Source organism: Pan paniscus, chromosome 3 (assembly GCF_029289425.2).
Source record: "Pan paniscus chromosome 3, NHGRI_mPanPan1-v2.0_pri, whole genome shotgun sequence".
NCBI classification, from domain to species: Eukaryota; Metazoa; Chordata; class Mammalia; order Primates; family Hominidae; genus Pan; species Pan paniscus.
The window spans coordinates 59,197,834-59,218,990 of record NC_073252.2 but is presented as its reverse complement, the minus strand read 5'-3'; the positions used below and the strand labels follow the sequence as shown (position 1 = coordinate 59,218,990).

The 21,157-nt window shown below is 42.5% G+C and overlaps 1 long non-coding RNA gene across 2 annotated transcripts in view; it reads left to right on the top strand.

The window, feature by feature from the left end:
- LOC129397599 (uncharacterized) overlaps window positions 1-20,664 on the top strand; it is a 45,907-nt gene extending 25,243 nt beyond the window's left edge. Inside the window, exons 2-4 of one of the 2 annotated variants that reach the window (XR_008625158.2) lie at window positions 8,984-9,105; window positions 14,024-14,145; window positions 17,560-20,664. This is a non-coding gene — a long non-coding RNA (uncharacterized LOC129397599). The other variant, XR_010111970.1, reaches the window with a different exon arrangement.
- Window positions 20,665-21,157: the final 493 nt, after the last annotated feature.

The following is a 21,157-nucleotide window of genomic DNA, read 5'->3' as shown; positions in this document are numbered from 1 at the left end:
CGCTCTGTTGCCCAGGCTGGAGTGCAGTGGCGCAATCTCGGCTCACTGCAACCTCCAACTCCCAGGTTCCAGCAATTCTCCCTGCCTCAGCCTCCCGAGTAGCTGGGATTACAGGCACACACCACCATGCCTGGCTAATTTTTCTATTTTTAGTAGAGACGGGGTTTCACCATGTTGGCCAGGCTGGTCTCGAACTCCTGACCTCAGGTGATCCGCCCACCTCAGCCTCCCAAAGTGCTGGGATTACAGGTGTGAGCCACCACGCCCAGCCTCTGAGACTCTTAAGTGAGGTGCTTAATGCTTAATAATAAGTTGCAAGGCCGAGGCGGTCAGATCACCTAAGGTCAGGAGTTCAAGACCAGCTATTTTGGGAGGCTGAGGCAAGAGGATTGCTTGAACTTGGGAGGTGGAGGTTGCAGTGAGCTGAGATCATACCACTGCACTCCAGCCTGGGTGACAGAGTAAAACTCTGTCTCAGAAAAAAAAATAATAAGTTGCAAACCCAGCTTTCAAATCCCCATCTCTTTAATTTAATTCCAAAATTCTTTTCATTATACCTTTCTATACCTTTCTTTTTTTTCTTTTTTCTTTCTTTTTTTTTTTAGGTGGATTCTCACTCCATCACCCAGGCTGGAGCGCCATGGCATAATCTCAGCTCACTACAACCTCCGCCTCCCCAGTTCAAGCGATTCTCCTGCCTCAGCCTCCCGAGTAGCTGGGATTACAGGCACCCACTACCACGCTCGGCTAATTTTTTTTGTATTTTTAGTGGAGACAGAGTTTCACCATGTTGGCTAGGCTGGTCTCGAACTCCTGACCTCAGGTGATCCGCCAGTCTCGGCCTCCCAAAGTGCTGGGATTACAGGCGTGAGCCACCGTGCCTGGCCTTTACACCTTTCTTTTTTTTCTTTTTTTTTTTTGAGGCGGAGTTTCGCTCTTGTTGCCCAGTCTGGAGTGCAGTGGCGCAATCTTGGCTCACCGCAACCTCCGCCTCCTGTGTTCAAGCAATTCTCCTGCCTCAGCCTCCCGAGTAGCTGGGATTACAGGCATGTGCCACCATGCCTGGCTAATTTTTTTTGTATCTTTAGTAGAGATGGGGTTTCTCCATGTTGGCCAGGCTGGTCTCGAGCTCCTGACCTCAGATGATCCACCCACCTCGGCCTCCCAAAGTGCTGGGATTACAGGCGTGAGCCAGCGCACCCAGCCGCTACACCTTTCTTAAATGACTCTAAGACTGTTTACTTACAGTCCTCAGTTTTTAGTAACTTTAGAATTACTCATTTATACACATGCACTGTTCATTCATTTATACAACCACACATAATGAAAACTTATTTTTTCCACAGATAATGTATTTGTAGGACCTGGACATTAGCTGAACTCTTGATATAAAAAGAAAAAAATGTCTTTATGGGCTGGGTGCAGTGGCTCACACCTGCAATCCTAGCACTTTGGGAGGCTGAGGCAGGCAGATCACTTGACGTCAGGAGTTTGAGACCAGCCTGGCAACATGGTGAAACCCCACCTCTATTAAAAAAAAAAAAAACTACAAAAGTTAATCTGGCATGGTGGTGTGTGCCTGTAATCCCAGCTACTTGGGAGGCTAAGGTGGGAGAATTGTTTTAACCTGGGAGATGGAGGTTGCAGTGTGCCCAGATCGTGCCATTGCACTCCAGCTTGGGCAGCAGAGCCAGACTCTGTCTCAAAAACAACAACAAAATGCCTTTATAGACTGTAGTCTAGCCTGGGAACTATATCAGTGAACAAATGACTATAAGGTGATAAGTATTGTGTTGGGGATATTTACAAAGAGCTATCAATACTAACAGGAAACAATCACTGCCTCAGCTGTGCCTGGATGTGCTAGTTTTTTGTTTGTTTGTTTGTTTGTTTTGTTTTGTGTTTTTTGAGACGGAGTCTCGCTCTGTTGCCCAGGCTGGAGTGCAGTGGCGCAATCGCCACTCATTGCAACCTTCGCCTCCCGAGTTCAAGCAATTCTCCTGCCTCAGCCTCCTGTGTAGCTGAGATTACAGGTGCATGCCAACGCACTCGGCTAATTTCTGTATTTTTAGTAGAGACGGGGTTTCTCCATGTTGGTCAGGCTGGTCTTAAACTCCTGACCTTGTGATCTCTGCCCCCCGCAGTCTCCCAAAGTGCTGGGATTACAGGCATGAGCCACCGTGCCCGGCTTTTTTTTTTTTTTGGTGTGTGTGTGTGTGTGTGTGTGTGTGTGTGTGTGTGTGTGTGTGTGAGAGACAGAGTTTCACTCTTGTTGCCCAGGCTGGAGGGCAATGGCATGATCTCGACTCACTGCAACCTCTACATTCCGGGTTCAAGAGATTCTCCTGCCTCAGCCTCCCACATAGCTGGGACTACTGGCACGCAACACCGCTCCTGGCTTTTTTCTTTTCATAGAGATGGGATTTCACCAAGTAGCCCAGGCTGGTTTCAAATTCCTGGACTTAAGCGATCCACCTGCCTAGGCCTCCCAAAATGCTGAGATTACAGGCATGAGCCACTGTTCCTGACCGATGGGCTAATTTTGAATGTGTGAAATATTAAATCAAAATCTCTAGTGGGCAACATTTAGTTGGTTCATTTTAATATTATGTAATGTGCTTGAACTAATAAAAAAATAAACTTTAAAAATTATTTTTGTTTTTGTTTGGAAATCATCACAATAAAATAAATTTTTTTTTATTTTGTTTGGAAATGGAAATTCCAGAATAATTTCAGTAATAGGTAAACTCTATAAAGCATTCAGAGGTTTGTGTAATTACTAATGTGGCTAGAGCAGTTTCTCAGTTCATCTGACAACTAGTCCAGGCACAGTGGCTCACGCCTGTAATCCCAGCATTTTGGGAGGCTGAGGTAGTTGGACTGCTTGAGGTCAGGAGTTTGAGACCAGCCTGGGCAACATGGGGAAACACTGTCTCTACCAAAAATATAAAAAACTAGCTGAATGTGGTGGCGCAGCTGCTTGGGAGGCTGAGGTGGGAGGATAACTTGGGCCTGGGAGGCAGAAGTTTCAGTGAGCTGAGATTACAACACTGCACTCCAGCCTGGGCAACAGAGAAAGACCCTGTCTCAAAACAAAACAAACAAACAATACTGATAACTATTATGGTCCTCATTTTTACTTATGGTCACCTAGTCATAGCAGATATTTATGATTACTATCCATACCATAGACCCTTTGCCCTTAGCAAGCACCTCATCTGGTCATGGTTCCTTGACTGGTGGGGTATCCCAAATCTTCATTTCTGAAGGGTCTGGATCATTAGCAGTCCCCTCTGAATTGGGTTGTTAGGGTTTCTCCCTTGACTTTAATCACAGGACATGGGATATTAACAGCACTCCAGGGATCACCCACATTCCAGACATACTTTTCCTTATCCCCATTGTGTAGAAGCAACCCAATTTTCCCCTGGTGATCAGAACCAATCACTCTAGGTAGTCAGAACAGTTACCTTCTATTTTGTCTGTTGATTCATTGGCATGATGAGCCCAAAGTGACCATGTGGCAGTCTCAACTTGCAGTTTAGTGGAACAATTGCTATGTCCTCTAGTGGAAGCATCCTACTTTGGGAACTAAGTCCTCCAAGCTAGCAGATCTCAAATTCTCAGGGATAGGAGGCAAAAAAAGTTTCCTAGTAGATCATTAAGAATAATAATGAAAGGAGCCATGTCCAAACTCACCACCACCTTAATTCCCAGACCCATGAATCCTGGCTATAGAAGAAAGAGCACCATCTATGTTATTTTCTTTTCCTTTTATTTATTTATTTATTATTATTAATTTTTTTTTTTTTTAGAAACAGGGTTTTGCTATGTTGCCTAGGCTGGTCTCAAACTCCTAGCCACAAGTGATCCTCCCACCTTGGCCTCTCAAAGTGTTGGGATTACAGGCATGAACCACTGCATCTGACCTATGTTATTTTCTGATTTAGAGCATATACTACATCCTGGAGGACATTGTCTAGGCCTCACAATGGATGCCATATGATACTTAGCTGGTGCCATAAATGAGTCTTCAAAAAGCCATTCCACCTTTCCATCAGGCCAGTGGCTTTAGGATGAGGGTGACAGGGTAAGACTGGTGAATTTTATTAATATAAGCATAGTTCCATTGCTGTATTTCATTTCTATGCAAAAACTTCCTAGGCTGGGTACGGTGGCTCACACCTGTAATCCCAGCACTTTGGGAGGCCAAGGTGGGCAGATCACTTGAGGTCAGGAGTTCGAGACTAGCCTGGCCAACATGGTGAAACCCTGTCTCTACTAAAAATACAAAAAATTAGCCAGGCATGGTGGTGTGTGCCTGTAATCCCAGCTACTCGGGAGGCTGAGGCAGGAGAATCACTTGAACCTGGGAGGTGGAGGTTGCAGTGAGCCAAGATGCCGCCACTGCATTGCAGCCTAGGTGACAGAGTAAGACTGTGTCTCAAAACAAAAAACAAAACAAACAAACAAAAAGACTTCCTGCATCAGAAGTGATGCTATATGGAATACCATGATTGTGGATAAGTCACTCCGTAAATTTGTGGATGGTGGTTTTGGCATAACCTCTACGTGCAGGGAGAGAAAATCCCTATAAAGAGTATCTGTTCCAGTGAGAACAAAGTGCTGCCCCTTCCGTGATGGGGGTGGTCCAACGTAATAAATCTGTCCCCTAGAGAATCATTCTAAATAGGGGGCTTAGTTGTGATTTGCTCTAGCAACAAAAAATTGGAATTCACAAACACAAGCTGGAATCCACCTGTTGTTCAGTCTCACAACCTCCGACTGTGATGATGTGGGTATCCTGCAGAAGCTGGCACCCCTCGTTATGAGGCTAAACATGAACCTGGCCCAGGAGGCAGAGAAGCTGAAGTGGGCAGTGGGGAGCTACAGCAGCTTCTGTCCCACATCAAGGAGATAAGCCAGCAGATAAATAACACATGTGTAATGTGCAACGACACTTGGTGCCTCTGCACTGACCTCTTTTTTTTTTTTTTTGAGTCAGTCTCACTCTGTCACCGAGGCTGGAGTGCAGTGGCGCCATCTTGGCTCACTGCAACCTCTGCTTTCCAAGTTCAAGCTATTCTAGGGCCTCTGCCTCCTGAATAGCTGTGATTAGTAGGCGTCCACCACCATGCCTGGCTAATTTTTGTATTTTAGTAGAGACAGGGTTTCACCATGTTGGTCAGATTGGTCTCGAACTCCTGACCTCGAGTGATCTGCCCTCCTCGGCCTCCCAAAGTGCTGGGATTACAGATGTGAGCCACTGTGCCCAGCCTGCACTGACCTTCTGAGAGTGAAGACAGTATGTTGCTGCTCCCTTTCTGCTTTCCACATCTTATGCAAAATGTCTCTGTGGCCCACTTTGAGAATGTACAGGGAAGATAATTCTGGGAAATGTAGTTCAGCCTAGCCAAGTAGGCACATTACAAAGCCACTACAGAAGGTGATAAGTGCTATAGTGAAAAAAATAATAGAGCGAGGAAAGGCAGATAAGAACTGGGAAAAGGGGTGAATTTCAATTTGTAACAGTAGGGTAGGCATCAATAAGAAGGTAGTATTGAACAAAACTTTCAAGGAAATGAGGAAATAGCCTTGCAGATATCTGGGAGAAGAGCATTCCAATTACAGAGAAAAATCTTTGCTCCAAGTTCTGCATTCATAAAAAAGGAAAAGTAACAATACCTATCTCAACATCATAGTGTTGTTATGAAGATAAAATGAATTACTACCTGCAAAGGACTTAGAATAATGTCTAGAATTTTAAAAATTGAGGATGGACATGGTTGCTCATGCCTGTAATCCCAGCACTTTGGGAGTCCTAGGCAGGAAGATCACTTGAGGCCAGGAGTTTGAGATCAGCCTGGGCAACACAGTGAGACCCCCATCTCTACAAAAAAATACAAAAATTAGGCCAGGCGTGGTGGCTCACTGCACTCAGCACTTTGGGAGGCCAAGGCGGGTGGATCATGAGGTCAGGAGTTCGAGACCAACCTGACCAACATGATGAAACCCCGTCTCTACTAAAAATATTAAAATTAGCTGGGCATGGTGGTATGCGCCTGTAATCCCAGCTACTCAGGAGGCTGAGGCAGGAGAATCACTTGAACCCGGGAGGTGGAGGTTGCAGTCAGCTGAGATCGTGCCATTGCACTCCAGCCCGGGTGACGAAGTGAGACTGTCTCAAAAAAAAAAAAATTAGCTGGGAGTGGTGGTACATACCTGTAGTCGCAGCTACTCAGGAGGCTGAGGAGGATTCACTTGAGCTCAGAAGTTTGAAGCTGCAGTGAGCTATGATCACACCACTGCACTCTAGCCTGGGCAACAGAACAAGACTGTCTCTAAAAAAAAAATAATAATAGGCCAGGCATGGTGGCTTATGCCTATAATCCCAGCACTTTAGGAGGCCAAGGCGGGTGGATCATGAGGTCAGGAGTTCAAGACCAGCCACGCCAACATGGTGAAACCCTGTCTCTAAAATATAAAAAATTAGCTGGGCGTGGTGGTGCGTGCCTGTAGTCCTAGCTACTTGGGAGGTGGAGGCAGGGGAATCATTTGAACCCGGGAGGCAGAGGTTGCAGTGAGTCGAGATCACGCCACTGCACTCCAGCCTGGCGACAGAGCGAGACTTTGTCTCAAAATAATAATAATAATAATAATAATAATAATAATATATAAAATACTATTATTTTTGGTGTATTGAATACCATATGATTTCTAAAACCCTTACTATAATAGTTCAGATATGAATCCAGGAAAATGATCGTGTATCATATTATCATCATCTCATTCCCACCAGATACAAACTAGCCAATGATTCTGCAATATCACTCAATTTTACTGGGTTAGTGAACCTTAGATTTCCAAAGTGAACTATACATTTCTTTAGCTGTAATTTCTGTTTCTTAATTTAAATGTTTATTTTCATATTTCATAATGATTTAAATGTTTATTTTTGTGTTATGAGTTAAAACATAGCTTAATATACTCTTATAGTCAATGTTTATTATTAAGATTACTAGGTATTACCTTGTTCCAGTGGTCAATTTTAGCATCACTGTTAGTGGGATGAGATAGTATGTGTTTCCTAATGTGATGCGAGATAAAATGTACACTATCATTCATTGTATTCTAGCCAAAAATCTTTAACTTGAATCTATGAAAACATTTACATTGAATTTCCAGTTTACAGGAAATACGAAGTTCAAATAATAAGCTAAATGAATTCATGAAGAAAGTATCAGACCAATTCAGACTATGGTGTTTTCTACGTTGATCTCTTTAGCAAGTCAGTGTCGTGGGAAAAAAGAAGGGGACAATTCCGGATTTAAAGAGCATGTCAATACCACTTCTTCACTATTTCAAAGTGATCTTTGGCCACTTATTCTTACTCAGAACAAGAGAGCAGCTGTAGAGAGCTACAGAGAGCAGTTCTATGTGAACACCTACATCAGCACCATCTCACCTGGGCACCACACTACAGCATTGCACTGTTTGCTAGCACTTCTCAACTCTTGTGTCCTGCCCAGAATTTTCCTGAGACAACGAGGCTTGAGATGCTTTCGCTTGCTGGGTGCCCTTGCATTTGTAACTCAGAAGTAAGGGGAGAAAGTGCTCCCAAGGAGCAAATCTTTGGCCAAAAGGAAACAAGAACTAGCAGATAAATTCTTCCCTGTTTCTTGACTTTCCTGAAAGGCATTTGTTCATACAACCTCTCAGAAGATGGCCCTAGAGGAACAATCAGTCACCCTTGATATAAGTGGTGGTCGGTTTGGAACAGCACCCTCAAATTCACTCTACTAGTTTCCTTTCCTCCACTTCCCTTTTCCTTCACTCCTGCTGTCTTCGGACTGCGCTCTCTATAAAGTAGCAGCACATAAAATTTTGTTTCAAGCTGTGCTTTCCAGCTGAGGCACACATAGGGACATAACAACCTGATGCAAAGTGTGGTCCTAAAACATTTTAGAGAATAATTGGAAAAACTTGTATATGGACTGGGTTTTAGATGGTACTAAGGAATTATTCATTTTTTTATGACCATGTTATTTTGGTATGCAGGAAGTTTTTTTAGACATGTATGCTGACATACTCAAAGGTGAAATCATATGCTTTAATTCACTTTAAAATACTTTAGCATTGACAAAATAGAGTGAATATGTAAGATGCTTCTCTCTCTACAGCTTTCTAAGACTAGGCTAATGATATTAATCAGTGTCAAATTTTAATTTAGAGACAGGAGGCCCAATACTGATTAAAAGCTAAATAGGATAAATTAATGTCAAATTTTATGTATTTTCCCTGCTTTCCAGTCATGTATCATTAATCGCAAATTTATAGAAATTTTTAAAAGAAGAAGGGTTTATTATTTTCATACATGTGAAAAATATAGTCTGGGCTTGGTGGCTCATGCCTGTAATCCCAGCACCTTGGGAAGCTGAGGTGGGCGGATCACCTGAGGTCAGGAGTTCGAGACCAGCCTGGTCCAACATGGTGAAACCCCGTTTCTACTAAAAATACAAAAATTAGTCAGGGGTGGTGGTGGACGCCTGTAATCCCAGCTACTCAGGAGGCTGAGGCAGGGAGAATTGCTTGAACCTGGGAGGTGGAGGTTGCAGTGAGCTGAAATTGCACCACTTACTCTAGCCTGGGCGACAGAGCGAGACTCCATCTCAAGAAAAGAAAAAAAAAAAGAAAGAAAAGAAAAATATATATGCAAAATATATGCATATGTATTCATATGTATATAAAACTAAAGCCCAGATTTATAACAAACCACTGAGGGGCTGGGCGTGGGGGCTTACACCCGTAATCCCAGCGCTTTGAGAGCCTGAGGTGGGTGGATGACTAAGTCCAGGAGTTTGAGACAAGCCTGGCCAACATGGTGAAACCTACTGAAAATACAAAAATTAGCTGGGTGTGGTGGTGCATTATTTCATGATGGTAAATTGCTTTCAGCAGTTGAAGCAAGCTTTTTTTTTTTTAGACGGAGTCTCACTCTGTTGCCCAGACTGGAGTGCAATGGCGCAATCTCGGCTCACTGCAACCTCCGCCGCCCGGGTTCAAGCGATTCTCCTGGCTTAGCCTCCTGAGTAGCTGGGATTACAGGTGCGTGCCACGATGCCCAAATAATTTTTGCATTTTTAGTAGAGACGGAGTTTCACCATATTGGTCAAGCTGGTCTCGAACTCCTGACCTTGTGATACTCCCGCCTTGGCCTCCCAAAGTGTTGGGATTAGAGGCATAAGCCACCATGCCTGGCCCTCATCCATATTTTTATCAGAATGGAAAGTGATAACCAATTTAGGGTTCAAAGGAACAAAGACTTCAGCAGTCTGCATGGAGCTTATAGAGCATGAAAACGGACACCTCTTTCTCATTAAAATGCATCTTTCACTTCCTTATTTTTTTTCCCAAAATAAATACAGTTATGTATCTGTTGAGACAGAGACATAAACATATAATTATCAGGATTCTCTCTTGGATTCAGTAATAAGACTATGGGCTGGGTGGGATGGCTCATGCCTGTAATCCCAGCATTTTGCCAGGCCGAGGAGGGTGGATCACTTGAGCTCAGGAGTTCAGGACCAGCCTGGGCAACATGGCAAAACTCCATCTCTACAAAAAAAAAAATTAGCCAGGTATGGTGGCTTGCCCTAATCCCAGTTTCTTGAGAGGCTAAGGCACGAGAAACCTTGAACCTGGGAGGCAGAGTTTGCAGTGAGTTGAGATCCTACCACTGCACTCCAGCCTGGGCAACAGATTGAGACTCTGTCTCAAAAAACAACAGCAATAATAAAAATTTAAAAAAGTAATAAGACTATGTTTTTGTAAGACTTCTGTGGCTTACGTTGGAAGCAAAGTTAGGTTGCTCTCCCTAACCCTTATTTCACTGACCAACAGATAATGCTGTATAGATGGAATTCTTTGTTCTTCTTAATGTTAGTATAGGGATCTGCTATAATTTGTGATTTTTTTTTTTTTCTTTGAGTCAAAGTCTCGCTCTATCACCCAGGCTAGAGTGCAGTGGTGCGATCTTGGCTCACTGCAAACTCCACCTTCCAGGTTAGAGCAATTCTCCTGCCTCAGCCTCCTGAGTAGCTGGGATTATAGGTGTGCACCACCATGCCCGGCTAATTTTTTGTATTTTTAGTAGAGACAGGGTTTCACCATATTGCCCAGGCTGGTTTCTAAGTCCTGACTCAAATGATCTGCCTGTCTTGGCCTCCCAAAGTGTTAGGATTACAGGGGTGCACCACCATGCCCGGCCAAGGGATCTGCTATAATTTGGATATTTGTCCTCTCCAAACCTCATGTTGAAATTTGATCCTTCATGTTGGAGATAGGACCTAATGGGAGGTGTTCGAGTCATGGGGTAAATCCCTCAAGAATAGATTAATTCCCCACCTTGGGGGTAAGTAAGTTCTCACTCCATCAGTTTCCCCAATAGCTGGTTGTTAAAAAGAGCCTGTAAAAAAAAAACACCCCCCCACCCCACCTCTTTCTTCCTCTCTTGCCACCTGATCTCTGCACATGCAGGCTCCTCTTTGCCTTCAGCTGTAAGTGGAAGCAGCCTGAGGGACTCAGCAGAAGCAGATACCGGCACCATGCTTCTTGTACAGCCTGTGAAACTGTGATAAACCTTTTTTTTAAATAAATTACCCAGCCTCACCGGGCGCAGTGGCTCGCGCCTCTAATCCCAGCACTTTGGGAGGCTGAGGCGGGCGGATCACGAGGTCAGGAGATCAAGACCATCCTGGCTAACACGGTGAAACCCCGTCTCTACTGAAAATACAAAAAATTAGCCAGGTGTGGTGGCGGGCGCTGTAGTCCCAGCTACTCGGGAGGCTGAGGCACGAGAATGGCGTGAACCCGGGAGGCGGAGTTTGCAGTGAGCCGAGATGGCGCCACTGCACTCCAGCCTGGGTGACAGAGCGAGACTCTGTCTCAAAAAAATAAACAAATAAATAAGTAAATAAATAAATAAATAAATAAATAAATAAATAAATTACCCAGCCTCAGGTATACCTTATTGTAACAAGACAGACTAAGAAAGCATTTTTTTAGACTTGGACACTGAGAATTCTATCAAAGCTAGAAGGAGACTAGGAAAATTGGAGAGTATTTTTCCTTGAAACACTACTTTGGGAACCTTAACCAAAAAGGGAAAAAGAAATAGATGTATTTATTTATAATGATAGTTACCATTTATTATGCACCTATCCTCAATACAGTCCTACAAATTAAATATTAACACCACTTGTTAAATCAGAAAACCAAGATGCAGTGAAATTAAGTGGCATGCCCAAAGTCCAAAGCTAGTAGATTAGAATAAAGACTTAAGTCAGATTTCTAACTCCACACCTCAGTCTCTTCACACTACACCACACTGTAACACAGGATTATGTTCTTTACTCTCTTCCTTTCTTCCCAGAAGATAAATTGCTGTAATATAACATCGTATAAATTTATTCTTTTTTTTGTTTTGTTTTTTGAGATTAGGTCTTGCTCCATCACCAGGCTGAGTGCAGTGGTATAATCACACATCACTGCAGCCTCAACCTCTCCAGCTCAAGCACTCCTGCCTCGGCCTCCCAAGTAGCTGAGACTGCAGGCACATGCCACCACATCCAGCTAATTTTTTATTTCTTTTAGATATGGGGTCTTACTCTATTGCCCAGGCTGATCTCAAACTCTTGGGCTCAAACAATCCTCCTGCCTCAGCCTCCCAAAGTGCTGGGATTATAGGCGTGAGCCACTGCACCTGGCTGAATTTTATTCTTAAAAGGGATTTAACTAGGAAGATAATAAAAATAGATAATAAAAAGATGACAAACTGTTAAACTATGATTTTTAAGCACTTTTAAACTTTCTCTTTTAACATTTGTTTGAATTTCATAAATACATTTATACTGTTTAATTATATTTTCCATTCTTTAAGATAAATTGAGGAGAATGCTCACAATTGCCATGAAATTTATTCAGTTCTTATGAAGATAATACCTATGAAAAAGGTTTACAAATCTGTAGTTCCCTATATGGATTTTAGCTATTATTATTTATTTCCATTTAAAACTTTGTCGTATGGAAAAGTTAAAACACATGCGGAAGAAGAGATAATAGTATCATAAATCTGCATGTGCTTCTCATCAGCTTCAAAAATTAACAACGCATGGCTGATCTTGTTTCATTTTTACATACTACTTCTGTCACCACCCACTCCCAGATCATCTTCAAGCAAATCCTTAGATAACTATATTAGTCATAGGAGTGAATGTTTTTCCCAAATTAAAAAATTAGCAAGAATGTCCTGATGCACATCATTGATCAGACATACATTATGTGAAGTGCGGTCAAACAGACTTCAGCCTCAAGGTGTTGATACTCCTTTCCTGAAGTGTGTTTTTCCAAAGTCTGGAGGTTTCATTCTAGGGGAATGTCTTTCCTGGAGCCACTACAACTAGACAACTCTGATCAAGTGTCTTGACTACACCTAAATTATTAGAGCAGAGACTGATGATAGTCAATTCTTTAATGACACTCTGGAATTTTTGTTAGGCTACCCAGCAAAACTATTACAGCTAATTGTGGCCATTTGTCTAAGTTCAAATGTGAGCAGAAGATATTTCGGCTGCTAGCAGGTCTTTTCCTTAAAGAAATTGGCATTCCTTCAACTTGTCCTTTCCTCCATTCTTTTGGCTGGGATGCAAAAGTAAGCCAGTTTGGACCCTGAAACAAACGCCGCATGTTGAAGATGGCAGTCTCTTTACCAGCCCAGAACTACCTATCTTTGAACTGTTAGATGAAAGAAATATAAATATCTATCTTGAGCCTGGGCATGGTGCCTCGTGCCCATAATGCCAGCAGTTGGGGAGGCTAAGATAGAAGAATCACTTGAAGCCAGAAGTTAGAGACCAGCCTGGGCAACACAGCCAGACCCTGTCTCTTTAAAAAAAAAAAAAAAATTCCAAAAATTAGCTGGTCATGGCCAGGCATGGTGGCTCATGCCTGTAATCCCAGCACTTTGAAAGGCCGAGGTGGGCAGATCACGAGGTCAGGAGTTCAAGACCAGCCTGGCCAATATGGTGAAACCCTGTCTCTACTAAAAATACAAAAATTAGCTGGGTGTGGTGGTGCCTGCCTGTAGTCCCAGGTACCTGAGGCAGGAGAATCACTTGAACCTGGGAGGCAGAAATTGTAGTGAGCCGAGATTGTGTCACTGTACTCCAGCCTGGGTGACAGAGAGAGATTCTGTCTAAAAAAAAAAAAAAAAAAAAAATTAGCTGGGCATGATGGTACACACCTGTAGTCTCAGCTACTCAGGAGACTGAAGTGGGAGGATCACCTGAGTCCAGAAGGTCAAGGCTGCAGTGAACTGCACTCCAGCCCGGGCTGCAGAGTGAGACCCTGTCTCAATAAAAATTGAAAGATAATAAATGTCTCAGCAGCGCAGGGTGGCTTACGCCTATAATCCCAGCACTGTGGGAGGCTGAAGTGGGCAGATCACGAGGTCAGGAGATCAAGACCATCCTGGTCAACATGGTGAAACCCCGTCTCCACTAAAATACAAAAAATTAGCCGGGTGTGGTGGTGTGCACCTGTAGTCCCAGCTACTGGTTTCTGGGAGGCTGAGGCAGGAGAATTGCTTGAACCTGGGAGGCAGAGGTTGCAGTGAGCGGAGATCACGCCATTGCACTCTAGCATGGCAACAGAGCAAGACTTCATCTCAAAAAAAAAGGATAATAAAATAAAATTTTAAAAAATAAATGTCTGTCTTGTTTATGCCACCGTATTTTTTTAGATCTCCCTGTTGCAACAAGTTTAGACTGTACAATAATTAATATATCTTCAAAAATTGAAGATTTAAACTTTAGTAGACAGAGATGGGAGCACTGGCTCCCCTAAAATAATAAGGCAAAGATAGATTAAACCAGGAAACATTTGCCTGCTCAGGCTCTGCTGCTGTTCCTTTACCATTCTTCTGATAAGTCTTTGTTTTGTTTTGTTTTGTTTGTTTGTTTTTTAGACGGGGTCGCACCCTGTCACCCAGGCTGGAGTGCAATGGCGAGATCTTGGCTCACTGCAACCTCCGCCTCCCGTGTTCAAGCAATTCTCCTGCCTCAGCCTCCTGAGTAGCTGGTATTACAGGTGCGTGACACCATGCCCAGCTAATATTTTGTATCTTTAGTAGAGACGGGGTTTCACCATGTTGGCCAAACTGGTCTCAAACTCCTGACCTCGTGATTTGCCTCCTGCCTCCCAAAGTCCTGGGATTACAGGCATCAGTCACTGCGCCTGGCCAGTTTTTTGTTGTTGCTGTTGTTTGAGAGGGAGTTTCGCTCTTGTCACCGAGGCTGGAGTGCAATGGCAGGATCTTGGCTCACTGCAACCTCTGCCTCCTGGGTTCAAGTGATTCTCCTGCCTCAGCCTCCTAAGTAGCTGAGATTACAGGCACCTGCCATCACACCTGGCTAATTTTTGTATTTTTAGTAGAGGCAGGGTTTCACCATGTTGGCCAGGCTAGTCTTGAATTCCTGACCTCAGGCGATTCACCTGCCTCTGTCTCCCTAAGTGCTGGGATTACAGGTGTGAGCCACCGCACCCAGCTAAGTAGTTTTTTGTTGTTGTTGCTGTTTGTTTGTTTGTTTTTTGAGACGGAGTCTTGCTCTGTTGCCAAGGCAGGAGTGCATGGCGTGATCTCGGCTCACTGCAACCTCTGCCTCCTGGGTTCAAGCGATTCTCCTACCTCAGCCTTCTAAGTAGCTGGGATTACAGGCACATGCCACTATACCCAGTTAATTTTGTTATTTTTAGTAGAGACCGGGTTTCACTATGTTGGCCAGGCTGGTCTCGAACTCTTGATCTCAGGTGATCTGCCTTCCTCGGCCTCCCAAACTGCTAGAATTACAGGCATGAGCCACCATGCCTGGCCCTCTGATAAGGAGTTTTTGGAAATGAAAATAAAAATCACTATCATCTCAAAAAAATTGAAAAGATGCATATTTGCTCAATTCCAATGCATGATCTTGCCCGATCCTTCTTTGTTAACTGGTTGCTGTGAGTAGATATTTTTAGAACTATCATATTTTCTATTTGAAATTTAGTTTCATTAGCTTAGACCTGAATAAGAGGTAGAGTTCGAGTTGCAGCAATGTTGATATGCTCCATTAATACAATGTGTGTTTTGTGTGAAAGCAACCTTGACTTTAGTTATGCCATTCCACTTAAAAAAAATAAAATGGTGTTTCTTTCATGCAGTTAAATAGAAACTTACAGACAGTCTCATATTTCATACAAAATGTAGGCCTGATTTTTCATTGACTTATTAGAACGTTTTAGTAAAGTAAAATTAAGATGAATTTTTTGGAAGGTTAATGCTGAGTAGACAGAACTCATCTATTGCTTGGTAGTCACTGGTCAGTTTTTTAAAAAGTAAAATTCTTATACTAAAAAGAACTTATTACAAAATACACTCTCGAGCAAGAGAATAGAATTCTGTTAATATAGTGAAAAGTAAATAATCTGCTTTTCTCCTTTCAGTGTACTGTTTGATAAGAAGACTTGATTACTTTTGTCAGGAATGAGAAATAAATCCAGTTGTTGTTTTGCTTGTACTTTGTTATTTATATTCAAGAAAGTGTTTTGAGTAATTTTAAAAGCCAGAAATTATAGCCATATATTTTATTTAAAGCAACTATAATAATTTGTGTTTATTGGGTTATATCATAATGGTAAATTGCTTTCAGTAGTAGAAGCAAGCCACTTTTTTTTTTTTTTTTTTTTTTTTTTTTTTTTTGAGATGGAGTCTCACTCTGTCGCCCAGACTGGAGTGCAATGGCACAATCTCGGTTCACTGCAACCTCTGCCTCCCAGGTTCAAGCGATTCTCCTGGCTTAGCCTCCTGAGTAGCTGGGATTACAGGTTCGTGCCACAATGCCCAACTAAGTTTTGCATTTTTAGTAGAGATGGGGTTTCACCATGTTGGCCAGGCTGGTCTTGAACTCTTGACCTCAAATGATCTGTCCACCTTGGCCTCCCAAAGTGTTGGGATTACAGTCATGAGTCACTGAGCCCAACCAAAGCAAGCCGTTTCTGAAATACAACATTTTTTCAGACAGGTTGATAATTATTAAGGAACACTGATTAATTTCCTTTAGTCCCTAAATATTTGAAATACCTAATGTGCTCTTGAAACCAACTTTTAAATTCTTATCTGCCCAGCCAACTGGATCCATTACAAAACAAAGGGGATAAACGAAGAGCTAAGCTAGACAACTAGTCTACCCATTATTTCATAATAAACTGAGTAGGGAGCTTTAGGTTCTAATGCCACCCTAAAAAAAAATGGGCTAGTGTAAGGGCTAGGCACAGTGTCACACTTGTAATCCCAGCACTTTGGGAGGCTGAGGTGGGTGGTTTGCCTGGGCTCAGGAATTTGAGACCAACCTAGTCAACATGGCAAGACCCTTGTCTCTACAAAAAAATAAAAAATAAAAAGGACTAGTATAGTATGTTCCAAAATTTTTAACTCGAAGTCTTTCCTTCAAATTAATCTCACACAAAACCTAATAAATACTTACTATAAAATAGATAGATAAGGAGTTTTCCCTTGGTAGTCCATGTGTCAAAGTAGGTATGGTGGCAGAATTCCCACACTATGAGTTCCTTCCCCAGCAACTTCGGCTGACCCTAGGATAGTGTTTCTGAAAATCTGTTCCCTAGATTCTGTCCCTCAGAATCAAACTTACTGAAGTACTACTGTTTTACCCTGGCCAAACGTCAAGAAGATACTATATCATATGATGGTGTATTGAGGACTAACAAATAATGAAAGTTTGCTGAAATTTTTTCCCACCTCAATTTTCCACTGAAAAAAACCTGGTTCACTGGAAATAGCAGTGTTATATTACCAACCAGATATCTTTTGTCATCTGTGTTTATGTCTTAAGCGAAAAATGAACAATGCAGCCATTTATCCATGAGAGTCTAAAATAAATGTTTTATCTTCATAGCATAGAAAAGAGAATTAGCTGGGCATGCCTGTAGTCTCAGCTTCTCAAGAGCCTGAGACAGGAGGATTGCTTGAGCCCCGCAGTTTGAGACTAGCCGGGGCAACACAGTGAGACCTCATCTCGAAAAATAAATAAATAAAAATGCTGCCAAGAAAAATGAATTAAAAGTTGAATATCAGTGCTGATGGTATAAAGAAATGGGCTAAACTAACAATAGAGACAATTAAATTATACTTTGCAAATCTAAATGGGGTGATTACAAAGCAGTAGTAAAGCTTATTTTAATACAGTCTATCATTACAGCTTCTTTTTAAATTACAAACCTGGTAACCTAATGCTTTAAAAAACACCATTGTTCTTCACTGCTCATCAGATCAAGCTACGATTATTACTCAGGCTACAAAATTGGTCATGATCTAGTTCCAAGTAGATCTCAGTAGCCTTGATTCCTGCTGATCTGTACTATGTGCACTATGTCCACTGGCACAGAACTCTAAACTATTTTCTGAAGAGAAGCTTCTCGTTATTTTCTTTTTTCATGCTGTAAAAGGAGTACATGCACCATCAGAAAACGCTAAAAGAAGAAAATGAAAATCATTCCATAATATCATCACTGTTAACAAAGTGGTGTTTTACCTTGAAGAAAGAGGAACGGAGCCATGAGCCAAGGAATGCAAGTAGCCTCCAGAAGTCAGAAAATGCAAGGAAACTTTCAGGTCATCTTGTAGAGGCACCAGAAGAAACACAGCCTGATGACACCTTGATTTTAGCCCAGTTAAACTCATTTTGGATTTCTGACCTCCAGAATTGTAAGATAATAAACTTAAGTCACCAAGTTTATAGTAATTTGTTACAGCAGCAATTGGAAACTAATACAACACTGTATGAAATTTAAGGCACAGCAACCAGGTGCAGTGGCTCAATGCCTGTAATCTCAGCACTTTGGGACACCAAGGTGGGTGGATCACCTGAGGTCAGGAGTTCAAGACCAGCCTGACCAACATGTTGAAACCCCGTCTCTACTAAAAATACAAAAAATTAGCCAGGCGTGGTGGCACGTGCCTGTAATCCCAGCTACTCAGGAGGCTGCAGCAGGATAATTGCTTGAACCTGGGAGGCAGAGGTTGCAGTGAGCCAAGATTGTACCATTGTACTCCAGTCTGGGCAACAAGAGCAAAACTCCATCTCAAATAATAATAATAAATAACAAAATGAAATTTAAGTCACAGCAGAGCAGCATTGTATTATGCCTATTTTAAAATTTATTTCGTCACTAGCATCCAATAGTTATCTTTGGCCCCTTACATTTGTTTTCTTTTTTTTTTTTTTTTTGACACAGCGTCTTACTCTGTGGCTCAGGCTGGAGTGCAGCAGTGTGAACACAGCTCACTGCAGCCTCGACCTCCTGGGCTTAAGCGATTCTCCTGACTCAGCCTCCCATGTCACTGGGACCACAGGCACACACCATCATGCTTGGCTAATTTTTGAATTTTTTGTAGAGACAGGGTTTCACTTTGTTGCCCAGGCTGGTCTTGAACTCCTGTGCTCAAGCAGTCCTTCTGACTTGGCCTCCCAAAGTGTTGGGATTACAGGCATGAGCCACAGTGCCTGGCCTGGTAACCTTACTTTTTTTTTTTTTTGAGTTGGAGTTTCGCTCTGTCACCTAGGCTGGAGTGCAGTGGTGCGATCTTGGCTCACTGCAACCTCCGCCTCCCAGGTTCAAGCAATTCTCCTGCCTCAGCCTCCCAAGTAGCTGGGACTACAGGCGCGTGCCACCATACCTGGCTAATTTTTTGTATTTTTAGTAGAGATGGGGTTTCACCGTATTAGCCAGGATGATCTGGATCTCCTGACCTCGTGATCCGCCTGCCTCGGCCTCCCAAAGTGCTGGGATTACAGGCATGAGCCACCGCACCCGGCCAATCCCTTACTTTTTAAGAGCTTATATTTGGGAAGTTTCACATTGCTATAAAAATTTCAGTGTTTTTTTGATGACCTTGGGCTATAAATTTAGAATAGTAGCTGAATATAGAGTGAGGATGCATACCATAGACAGATGTCAGTTTTGCTCACTAATATTTATCTAACATCTGTAGAGTGCTGGGCACATGGTAAACACTCAGTAAATATGCATGGAATGAACTGAATGCATCAAGTCAAATTCTTTTTTTTTTTTTTTTTTTTTTTGAGACAAGGTCTTGCTCTGTCACCTAGGCTGGACTACAGTGGCAAGATCTCAGCTCACTGCAACCTCCGGCTCCCAGGTTAAAGCAATTCTACTGCTTCAGCCTCCCAAGTAGCTGGGACTACAGGCATGCACCATCACGCCCAGCTAATTTTTTGTATTTTTAGTAGAGGCAGGGTTTCACCATGTTGGCTAGGCTGGTCTTGAACTCCTTACCTGGCTGGTCTTTGACTTGGGCCAGGCATGGTGGCTCACGTCTGTAATCCAAACACTTTGGGAGGCTGAAGTGGGTGGATCACTTGAGGTTAGGAGTTAGAGACCAGCCTGGCCAACAGGGTGAAACCCTATCTCTACTAATAACACAAAAAATTAGCTGGGCATGGTGGCAAGCGCCTGTAGTCCCAGCTACTTGGGAGACTGAAACAGGAGAATCACTTGAACCTGGGAGGCCGAGATGGCAGTGAGCCAAGATCGTGCCACTGCACTCCAGCCTGGGTGACTGAACAAGACTGTCTCAAAAAAAAAAAAAAAAAAAAGATGTTACAGAATCCATGGATATTCATTTATTTCCTCCTAATTTTAGACACAATACCATTAAGTTTACTCACCTGGTTTCCAGCATAGATAAGAAGTAGCGAATAAGTGGCAGCAAGATGGCACTGCATGCTAACAAGAAAATGGCACAAAGAGAAGCTATAGTCTTAGAGGCCAGGAGCAGTGGCTCATGCCTGTAATCCCAGCACTCTGGGAGGCTGAGGTGGGTGGATTTCTTGAGCTCAGAAGTTCAAGACCAGCCTGGGCAATATAGCAATACCCTGTCCCAAAAAACAACAACAAAAAAATTGCCATAGAATATAACCACTAAGAATCATCGGGAGGTCACAGTAAATACCAGCTCAGCATAATGACTTGGGACACTGATTCCACCCCAACAGAGATCTCAATTTCCCCATCTACAAAATGCAGATAATAATAGTACTTAACACATAGTGAAAAGGATCAAATGAGATACAGCAAGGTAAACAAAAAAACAAAAACCAGAAAACAGTGCTTAGGCATAGTAATTATTAAATAAATGTTAGTTTTTCTTTTGTTAATTTTATTTTTATTATTTTATTATCATTATTATTACGACTTAAAGTCACGTAACCTTAGGAAAGTTACTCAATCACTCTGAAACTCATTACCCTAGCTTGCCCCATATGATTGTAACAAAAATCAACAAGGAAATGCATATGAAACTATATTTAAGCTGCCAAATATTAGACACATATTTATCTATTTATTGAGATGAAGTTTTGCTCTTGTTGCCCAGGTTGGAGTGCAATGGTGAGATCTTGGCTCACTGCAACTTTTGCCTCCCAGCTCAAGCGATTCTCCTGCCTCAGCCTCCTGAGTAGCTGGGACTACAGGTGCCAGTCACCAGGCCCAGCTAATTTTTGTATTTTTGTAGAGATGGGATTTCACCATGTTGATCAGGCTGGTCTTGAACTCCTGACCTCAGGTGATCCAGCTGCCTCAGCCTCCCAAAGTGCTGGGATTACAGGCATGAGCCACCACCCCGGCCTTAGATACATTTTTAAAGGAACAAATCATCCTATACTCTTCTCCAGCCCCAAAGAGCTACAGTGAAATGGACCAAGAAAGGAGGAGTGTTCATGATAATCTTGAATCATCAAAAAGGCATTTAACTAACTTCATTCAGTCAATGAATATTTACTAAGGAGGCTCAATATACTGTGTGCTAGACCTGCCCCTGTTGGTCTGATCCCCTCAAGGACCTCTTGGTTTGATATGGAAAACTTCAAATACTTCAAACATAACGTAATAAATATTGTAATAGATGATAGAAGTAGGAAAGAAAGTAACATGAAGGAATGATTTGCAGAAATTATAGTTGAATTAAATGAGTATTAAAAGTTCAGAAGGGACTTGCTTTTCCGTATGGGGAAGAAAACATTTT